The following is a 10,788-nucleotide window of genomic DNA, read 5'->3' as shown; positions in this document are numbered from 1 at the left end:
TGGTGGAGTCTATAGGATTTTCCATATATATTCTCATGTCATCTGTAAACAATAAGTTTTACTTCCTCCTTTCCAATTTGGATGCCTCTTATTTCTTCTTCTTGTCTGATCACTGCAGCTAGGACTTCTAATACTACTTACTTCCTCAAACAATTAAAAATGGAACTGCCTTTTGATACAACAATTCCACTTCTGGGATTATACTTTAAGAATCCTGAAACACTAATTCAAAAGAACCTATGTACCCCAATGTTCATAACAGCACAACTTATAATAGCCAAATGCTGGAAGCAACCTAAGTGCCCATCAGTAAATGAGTGGATCAAAAAACCATGGTACATTTACACAGTGGAATACTATGCAGCACAAAGAAAGAAGAAGCTCCTAGCCTTCGTGATAGCATGGATGGAAGTGGAGAGCATTATGGTAAGTCAAGCAAGCCAGGCAGTGAAAGACAAATACCATATGATCTCACCTATAAGTGTAACCTAATCAACAAAACAAATGAGCAAGCAAAATGTAACCAGAGACATTGAAATAAAGAACAAACTGACAGTAATGAGAGGGGAGTAAGGAGGGAGATAACAGGGGAAAGAAGGGAAAGGGTCATCAAAGAACATGTATAAAGGACCCATGGACAAAGTCAATGGGAGAAAGTATGAAGGTTGGGAGGTAGGGGTGGGTGGGGTGGGGGAACGTCATGGTTGGAAAATGGAGGCAGCTATGTTTGAACAAGAATAAAAAAATGATTTAAAAAATTAGTTTGGTTGAATGATCCCTTCTAAAATTTTCCATCTCACAAAATTCATTCTTTCCTAAAAGCACCTCCTCTCCTGGATCCTCAGTTTATACATAGACATTAGACATTTCTGCACCCAAAAATAAATGTTACCCTTTCCCCCACTTGCTCAATTTTGCAAATATTTTTATACATTTATAGTTTAAAGATGTTGTTCAATCTTATTCATAGAAACTATGGTAAGCTGGGTGTTGAGGCTTTGTTCTGAAGTCACCAGTCCACTACTGGTAAATCACAGGTATAAGTTTCAGTCTGCATGCTTTTACCTTGGGTCCACAACTTCCTGCTTGTTTCAGCTAAGGTGAGAGCCAGGCATGCCATCTCCACCTTAAGGGGTGGCCTGGATCACAAACTACAGTTATCAGTTCATGTAGAGGTGGGAAGTAAAAATGAAATTCTCAGATTAGATTACATAATTTTAATGTCCCAGATTTTATTAGTCTAATTCAAGTAAGTGTACAATAAATGCCTGACAAGTAAATGAGCAAATGTAGGTGGAAATTTGAATGATTGAGATTAGATCCATGGAAAGTTGAACTGCTTAGTTTCCATGTTATCCTTGTCATCAAGGTCCAGTTGGCAGGATTCAAGTGTACAGTATCTCATGCATAGTAGATACTCAATAAATTTTCTGAATTGAACCAGAAGGACCTCAAGTACAATAGGAAAGACAATGATATTGATTAAATCTAAGACCAACTGAATGATAGCTGCCAGTTGTAAGTTTGAATCCATGTGAAATTTTTATTCTTGTTGTTGTTGTTATAAATACATGTGTTTGGTGAGTGAGGAGGAACAGAGGGCAGACACAGTGTTGTACACAGCTCGTATAGCTTGGAAGCTGAACACCACAGAGAGAGAAAATGGAGACAACTGTGTTTGAAAAAATACCATATGATATCACCTATATATAAGTATAACCTAATCAACAAAACAAACAAGCAAGCAAAATATAACCAGAGACATTGAAATAAAGCAGGCCAGGCTGGGCACCATTCTTGGGCCTGTAACACCTGGTTGGTGAGTGTGCTAGTGAGAGTCTTGTCCAGGACTCTCTAGCCCAAGGTCCTGGGCAGTGTCAGCAGTGGCACCTGGGCTCAGCTCACATCATTCAGGGCTTTGGGGGCAAACTTAGGCCAGATGAAGACCACCAGGTACACATCACAGTTGTAGTATTTCAGCTGCATCTATTCAACCTGCTTCTGTGTCAGCTGTGGCACTGGCTCCTGAAGTTGGTACTTGGATTTTTGCTGCACAGCATGAAGCTGATCTGGCCACTGGGGTAGTTGGGGGTAGTGCAGTAGGCACAGACCAGCATGGAGAACAGTGACCCACAGAAGTGGTGTGTGTCCTTGTGAGGTCCAGGTGCAGCCACTGGCACTCACCCTGGCCACAGAGGATCCCATCCTCCTTGAGGGCTGTCTTCATGAGCTGGTAATAGACTCCTTGAAGAGGAGCTCAGCAGGGCCCAAGGGGTCTGAGGAGTCAGGGATGATAACATCAAAGGTGTCCTGGTTTTGTTTCATGAACTCAAAACCATCACCCATGTGGAAGGTCAGCTTTGGGCTAGAGTAACCAATACCATGCCCAACAGGGAATTCTTTTTTTTTTTTTTTAAGATTTATTTATTTATTTTTAGAGAGGAAAGGGAGGGAAAGAGAGAGAGAGAGAGAGAAACACCAATGTGCAGTTGCTGGGGGTCATGGCCTGCAACCCAGGCAGGTACCCTGACTGGGAATCGAACCTGCAACACTTTGGTTCTCAGCCCATGCTCCATCCACTGAGCTATGCCAGCCAGGGCTGGGAATTCTTATAGACTTGAACCACATCCTCATCAATCTCATACTGGATCACAGACTCCACAGAGGAATGCTTCACTACCTTCCACAGGACACACTCATATCCACACCCAATGATCAGCATGTTGTGTGTGTTGGGGTGGCTGCAGAGCAACAAGTTGGCTATCATCTCCTGGTAGGAGAACTCATCCCTTTCTGTGCACTGGATGACACTGTCCAACACCAGCATGTTGCTGTTGCCTTAGCTCTTACTGTGGAAGACAAGGATATCCTGATATCGTGAATGCTGATGGTGTAGCAGCTGCTCCACCTGCAGGGCAGGGCAGGGCCTGGCCTGGCCACTGGCTGCACATCTTGTGGGACCAGCACTGGACGATGGTAGAAGGCCTGAGGCAGCGGGTCTGTGGGGCCAGGCTCCATGGCGGGCAGTGCAGTGTGCAGACCTGGGTCTGCAGACCTCACAGAGCATCAGCACAATGGGACAATCTCCTGGGTTTGTGTTCTTGACCTGCTGTAAGTGGTGCCAGAAAGAGCAGGTGTCCAGGATAAATTCACCAGTGCCCACAGGAAGCAGTAGATGATTACATTGTGGATCCTGCCACAGTTTAATTTGTGCTGTCCCACACATGAAATTAAACATCTCCATCAAGTCTTCTAGATATATGTGTGTGTGTGTATATATATGTAACAATCAAGATCTGTTTCACAAGGATCTTTAAGATTTTGATAATCCTTCCAACATCCTTGACTGTACTCTACCAAACTAACATTAACAATGATTCTTTACGTCTTTACATGAGGACAGTTGGAAAAGCTGTTTTAACCATATATGACTGGGTCAAGGATTGTTCGAATCTGCCCTAGGTAGACACTAATAAGATAAATATTTGCAGTGGGTCTAGTTTGGCTGCTTTTTAGGAAACTGATGCCAGCAGCTACCCAAGGTCATAGTTTACTCTGTGATGTATAGATATATGAATTTTAATTTGTTTTGTCACATAGATATTAATATTTAATATTAATCTGGCATTTTAATGAGATAGGCATGATAGATATGCTTGACTTAAAGAACTGAGAGCACAGAAGAGAGTTTGAATGAGTTGTCCAGATTATCCAGTGAGCTTCAAAACAGAGCTGAGACTAAGATTCCTATCACTTTGACCTCTGAATCAGAGAACTTGCCACTAATCGGCATGACTCCAACACATATGGTATAACCAAGTTCAGGTATATTCTATGGTTCATATATTTGTTGTCCATTATGCTTAAAATCAAAAGCTCTAAAGCTGGGTAGGAATAAGGTATATGGTCCCCCTTAGTGTGTTCTCTTTGCAGTTAGTGTGAGGTTTCAGCATCATCTTTGATTGGGTAATTTTTTTCACTCGCATTTATGGACCAAAATGAGGGATCTAAACATGAGAGCTCAGTCAGCTAGAAATATGGAGCCATGATTTTACATATGAAAACTATTTCATATCATATGATTTACATATGATTACATGATTTTACATATGATGATCTCCTGGGTTATGCGTCTTCAGGGTAAGAGCAGTGCTAACCAGGATCTAAAAGAGTTCAAGCAACATGGGCAGACCATCAACATCAAGCAAAGCAAAGGGCAGATGTTTGGAGATCACTCAGTGGGGACTGAGTTAGGGAAATGGCTTCTGTGGCCTTAGGAATCAAACAGATGTGCCCCATTGACAAGGAGCTTGCACTGAATGGTAGGAAGTCTCATGTCCTTGGGATCTGAGTATGAGGAGAGGGTCCCTACCCCTGGAAAAATGAGAAAAGATGCAATAGCTCCAAAGACTCCAGATTCGAGCAGTGAAAACATGGTTTGTGTCACTAAGTAATAATGAAGGGTATACTGGTTGTTGCAGCTAACCATGTTATTGGAGGAGAAAGGCCAATGATGTGGCACATACCTGTGGTTCCAGATTCACTAGTAACAGAGGGTCATTGACTTGGTGCCATTTTTAGGTATACTATGGGAAAATATATGAAGTTCAGATGGCTGCCATGCCCAAAATCCTCTTTGAAAAAGGTGGTTATAAATGAAGCCCTTTCAGTTAGTTCCTCAGCAACATTTACAATCTCTGTGAGGCATTGGAGCATATTAGGGGTATGGGAGGAAGAATTTTTGTTCACCCTCCAAATTCTCAGACAGGATTCTAAAATATGAGAAGCTGTCATGAAACCAGTGACATGTGTTACAAACACAAGTTATGTTTTTATTTGCCGTTAATGTGAAACAACATGTTTCCCATGAAGATGAGAATAAAACACAGAAAAATCATGAGTATCTTGTCAAATGCACCTGACTTTGACATGTCAATGATACTAAGAGTACAAGTCTAGGGATTCTTGATTAGGTAAATGAACATGTTTGTTCAGATAGTGGTGTGGTTGTACTCCTGAAGAACCTAATACATTTGTACAAACTGAACAGGAAAATATGGACATCTGGCAATCTAGTCAGTTTTTGACCAAACTCTGAGTAACAGGTTAACCTGGCTGAGACTTACCTCCAAGACAGAATGAGGAAGAACTTTAAAACTTTGTAAGCAGCCTTGCCCTTTAGCATGACTAAAACTCCTTTCTACTCAGATGCTTTTAGTTAAATGATTGTGAAATGAGTGTATGCCCCTTTTTTTGCCTGTGGAAAATGTAAATAAAATGGAGCAACTTAAATATAGACATTTCAGAATAAATATTCCTTACCATAATATAAATAGATACATTGCTAAAGTGCATCATTTCTCTGCATTAGAACACTGTAGTCAGTGATATAGCTTCTGTAGGCAAAGTCTTCTGATGAATTCCAACACTAGGGGGTGAAAACTTGAAGAAAAAAAGAATAGCTTTTCATCAGTACATTTATTAATTAAAAAGTGAAAAACAGTAGCTTTACAGTGGAGAAAATCTACAGACACCAGTGTATCCAAGTGATCAAGATTAATATTACCAGTAATAAGACATGCCTTTTTTTATGAATATTGTATTGAGAAGAGCATACCACATCAATGGTATTCTTCACAAAAATGCCCACCCTCAGTCCAATTAGCAGAAAACTTTAGATAGAACAAAATTGAGGCACATTCTATAAAATAATTGACTGATAATCTTCAAAACTATCAGGATCATGAAAAACAGTGCAGCACTAAGCAATTATAGAGATCAGAAGAGACTAAAGAGACATGATAGGTTGGGTTCTGAAACAAAAAAAAGGACATTAGTGAAAAAACTAATGAAATTCAAATGAAGTCTGTAGTTTAGTTAATAGCCACTAATTACCAAGGTTAATTTGTTGGTTCTGAACATTGCACAATGGTTATACAAGATGTTGTCATTAAATGAAGCTGGTTGAAGAGTATATGAGAACTCTATTTTTGAAACATTTCTGCAATTATAAAATTATTTCAAACGGAAAGTTTAAAAACCTTCTCATATGGAGAAAATAACTTATTTCTCCATGAAATGATTAATTTTCTACCATATTATCTACCAAATAGTTAACTAGGAGCAGTGTAGTAGCACCCGGTATCACTAGAAAACCCTGAGGGTAAAGAAGAGAAACTTACATTTATAAATGAATGAGCTTGTCCTAAACTTTATATCCTCCCCCATTGCTACCTATAGCGGCACTAGTGTCATTTTGTTTGGGACAGTACTTCACTGTGTGGGGTTTTTCCATACACTACAGTATATTTAGTATCCCCAGCCCCTTGCCCAAAATGAGTGTAGTAAACCAGCATCTTTATAGCAACCTCCAATTTCCTTCACACATTTTCAAATACCACTTTGGTTGAGAACCTCTAGTTTAGATGATTACTGGATTTTTTTTTTTTTTTTTTTTTTTGGATCATAAGACACACCTAGGTTTTAGAGGAGGAAAATAGGAAAAAAAAATTTGAAGCAAAAAATGTGGTAAAATGTTTAGTAATGTAAATAACATAATATTTCACCAATGTAAATGTAAATACAACTCAACAGCAGCATAACAACCATTATTCCTCCCAAATTTGGGGTGGAAGAGTGCATCTTATAGTCCAAAAATATGATAGATCCCAAGAGGACTGCAGCTGTTGAGAAAAGATATGTCAGGATGGAGGTACAGAAAAGTCGCTTGAGGTCAGTGTCACATTTTGTGTGTGAGGAACAGAATGGGAAATTGCTGAGGATAGATCAAAACTGGGTCTTAGCACTGAAGAACTCATCTAAGAATCTCTCCAGGGGCATACTTTAAGGCTTGGCCTTTAGCTGATTCTTCTAGGGAGACATTACTGTTGATAATAACAGATCATCACAGAGAAATGTGACCTCACAGGGAAAAATAATGAGACATTTGAAGAGCACAACTGTTATATAAGAAAGCAAAAGAGAACAGACTACATAGAGCAAGAATTAGAATTAAGCATAATAAATATCATCAGAGAGGGGGATAAAGTATTGAGACACTGATTGTCTAACTGTAAAGCAGAAACGAGCAGTCATAAAGAACTAGCTGAAGACTCTTTGCGTGTATGTGTGTTTTCTTTTTGGCAGCATGTGTATACCAATCAGTTCATCATAATAATACCTTGAAGATTATTGATCTCAAATACATAACTGAAATAGATAATAGCCTGGTATAAGAGTAAAATGTATACAAAAGTCAAGCTAGTGAGCTGGAAAATCAGGATGAGGAACTCTCCTTGAAATCATCAAGGAGTATGGAGTTGAAAGAATATGAAAAACAAGTTAAAAGATATGCAGCAAAGAAATAAAAATGTCAATATCCATATTTAATAAAAATCCTAGATAAGTAAGGTAAAAACCATGGAAATAGAACTGGAAGGAAGACGGCGGCTTTGTTGGAAGGAGTGCAATCCCCTTCCTCTATGCAGGGGAGAGAAACTCGTGGATCTGCAGAGGAACAGAGCAAAGGGCCTAGGTTATAGCAACATTTATGAAAGCAGGACATCAAAAATCATAGCGGACATTGAAAAACCAGATGGTAAGGAGACTGCTTCAGGATAATAAGGGCCCAGGGATCAGCGTGGGGACCAGGTAGGTTGCAGTCCCCAGGCCTGGTGTTCCCGGATCTGCCTCAGGGCACCCTGGAGAGCCGAGTCACCACTCCCTCCCCAGACAACAAGGATTGAGAAGCACTAGGGGAGGCCTTGTTGCTTGAAGGCACAGAGAGGGGAGTCAGACTGGGAGACAGTCACACAGGGGCTGCAAGCACCCACACAGAGCCCTGGGAAGGGTTAGTGCCCCCAGCCTTCACAACCAAGGGCAGCCTGGCCATGCGATTGTGCCCCCAACCCAGTGAGAGTGTGGTTCTGTGGAAGACCCAGGCCCCACAGCCCTGAAATAGGAAAGGGCATGGGTGTTTGCAGGTTTCTGGAGCCTGCAGTGGTGAACTCGGGGGAATACACACCCCTTTGGGATTCCCAACTCTTGCACTTGGCCCAGAGGGACGCGGTGCTTGGCAGGTTCCTGGAGCCCACAGCAGGGAAATTGGTGGAAGTGTGTACACCTTTGTGATCTCCGGAGCTTGCACCGTGAATCCAGAAAAGACGCGGGTGCTTCCTGAGAACATAGAGCCCACTTCGGTGAAATTTAGGGGAAGGGCGTGACTCCTTGCAATCCCTAGAGCTTGCACTGTGAATCCAGAAAAGATGCAGGAGCTCTGTGGGACCCTGGAGCCCGGAAGACCATGGCAGTGAGCTCCAGAGAGAGTGCTTGGGAGCATCCATGCCCACACCCAGGTTCCTGAAGGGAGAAATGGGATTGGCTCTGGGGAGAGCATGCTGCTAGCCCTGGGGACAATACTCTAGAGACTGACTGAGTTCTGACTGGGAAGAGTGAAAAGCATTCCAAACACCCCTCAGCCTGCTGAAGCCAGCAAGACCAGTGAGCTGGAAAATCGGATGAGGAACCTGATTTTTTTGTTTGTTTGTTTGGCTGTTGTTGTTTGATTTTATCTTGTTTTTTTTTTTAAGTGACTTTTTATTTTTTAATTCTTATTATTTTTATATCCCTCAATTCCTTATGTTTCTGTTCCTTTCATTCTAGTGCTATTCCTTCCACTCCAAATTAATCTCTCCTGCACTCCATCTTCTGCTCTTTTTTTCCTTTTTTTTGAGCCTGCAAGTTACTGCAAATTTGTATTATCTTTTTCTCACCTTTCTGACATTTTTTATTTTAATGGTATTTTGGTATTCTTTTTCTTTCTGTATAATCTTCTTTGCTTGGCTGGTTATACTGTAGTTTGATAAGTTCCCCCTGTTATCTCATTTACAGTGTGTTGATAATTTACTGTCCTTCATTTGTGTTCCATTAGTACACCTCTCAAGGTTCCATACTCCTTATTCTTGTTATCTAGATCTCATAGATTCTGCTACGTGATTGTTGCTTTAAAATTACTCTAAATAAGACCTAGTTCATACAATTATAAATACTACACAACATCCCTCTCTGATCTCAGCTCACTTTGCAAATTCGTGAACTATATTATTGTGGGGATTGTCTCTATTCTTTTACACACTACTCCTATTTACTAATCTTTATTCCCACCCTACCTCAGAATCTGACCTCCCACAGCCTCACAGCTCCATCCTTTCTAAAACATGGCTAGTTGGGTAGAAGATCACAGTTAACACTATATGTAGCCAAAGGATCTCCCATCTCTTCTCTACTGGCTGCTACTGTAAATATCACAGAATACTGTCTTGTGTCTTAAACCATTTTGCCTTACCCCTCCAACAGATCACAAAAAAGTAGGTGGAAGCTGTGAACACCAGGATAAATAAAGGAGACTGCACCACTGGATCTCACAGGTATTCTACCACAGAAGTTCACACCATAATCACAGGGTACCAGAACAGATCAATTTAAGAAACAGAGGCTAAAGAGAAGAGTCTCATGAACAATGAGAAGATAAAGAAACAATCCCCAAATGAAGGGAAAGGGAGAAGCCTCAGAAAAAAATGCTAAATGAAATAAAGGCAACTCAACTATCAGATATTGAGTTCAAAACAATGATTATCAGGAAGCTCAATGAACTCACAATGAGCTATCAGAAACTCAGGAAAGCTACAATGATCTCATTGCAAACTATATCAACATAAAAAAGGAAATAGAAACTGTCAACAAGGGCCAAGAGGAAATGAAGAATACCATTTCTGAACTGAAGAACACAGTAGAAGGAATGAGAAGCAGGATCAATGAAGCAGAAGACCAGATAAGCGAATTGGAGGACAAAGTAGAAAACAACATCCGGAAAGAGCAAGAAAAGGAAAAAAGACTCAGAAAGAATGAAGAGGGATTAAGCGAAATGCAAGACAATATGAAACGTAATAATATCCATATAATAGGGATACCAAAAGGAGAAAAATAGCAAGGGATAGAAAACCTATTTGAAAAAGTAATGATGGAAAACTTCCCTAATCTGATGAGAGAAAAAGTCACACAAATCCAGGAAACACAGAGAGTCCCAATCAAGAGGAACCCAAAGAGACCCACCTCAAGACACATCATAATTAAAATGGCAAAATTTCAAGACAAAGAGAGAATCTTAAAGGCATCAAGGGAGAAACAGGAAATAACATACAAGGGAGCCCCAATAAGGCTAACAGCTGACTTCTCAATGGAAACACTCCAAGCCAGAAGAGCATGGCAAGAAATATTCCAAGTAATGAGAACCAGAGGTCTGCAACCAAGGCTACTTTACCTAGCAAGGCTCTCAATCAAGATAGAAGGCCAAATAAGAAGCTTCAAAGACAAAAGACGTCTAAAAGAATACACCTCCACCAAACCAGCTCTGCAAGAGATTCTAAAGGGACTGCTTTAACAAAAGGAAGAAAAAGAGAGAGAAAGAGAGTGAGGAACACACATACATAAAAGGCAATGAATAAGTACCTATCAATAATAACCTTAAACATAAATGGATTAAATGCTCCAATCAAAAGACACAGAATAGCTGAATGGATAAGAAAACATGACCCACACATATGCTGCCTATAAGAGACCCACCTCAGGATTAAAGACCTGCACAGGCTGAAAGTGAAGCACTGGAAACAAATTTTCCAAGCAAATGAACAGGAAAAAAACAAGCCAGGGTAGCAATACTCATATCTGACAAAATAGACTTCCAAAAAAGGACCATAAAGAGAGAGCCAGAAGGTCACTTCATAATACTCA

The 10,788-nt window shown here is 40.4% G+C and overlaps 1 pseudogene; it reads right to left on the bottom strand.

Annotated features, from left to right (window-relative positions):
• Window positions 1-1,729: 1,729 nt before the first annotated feature.
• Window positions 1,730-4,113, bottom strand: LOC114498395 (annotated as a pseudogene).
• Window positions 4,114-10,788: the final 6,675 nt, after the last annotated feature.

The sequence above is a fragment of the Phyllostomus discolor genome, chromosome 6, assembly GCF_004126475.2.
Source record: "Phyllostomus discolor isolate MPI-MPIP mPhyDis1 chromosome 6, mPhyDis1.pri.v3, whole genome shotgun sequence".
NCBI classification, from domain to species: Eukaryota; Metazoa; Chordata; class Mammalia; order Chiroptera; family Phyllostomidae; genus Phyllostomus; species Phyllostomus discolor.
This window is presented reverse-complemented; position numbering and strand designations above follow the sequence as displayed.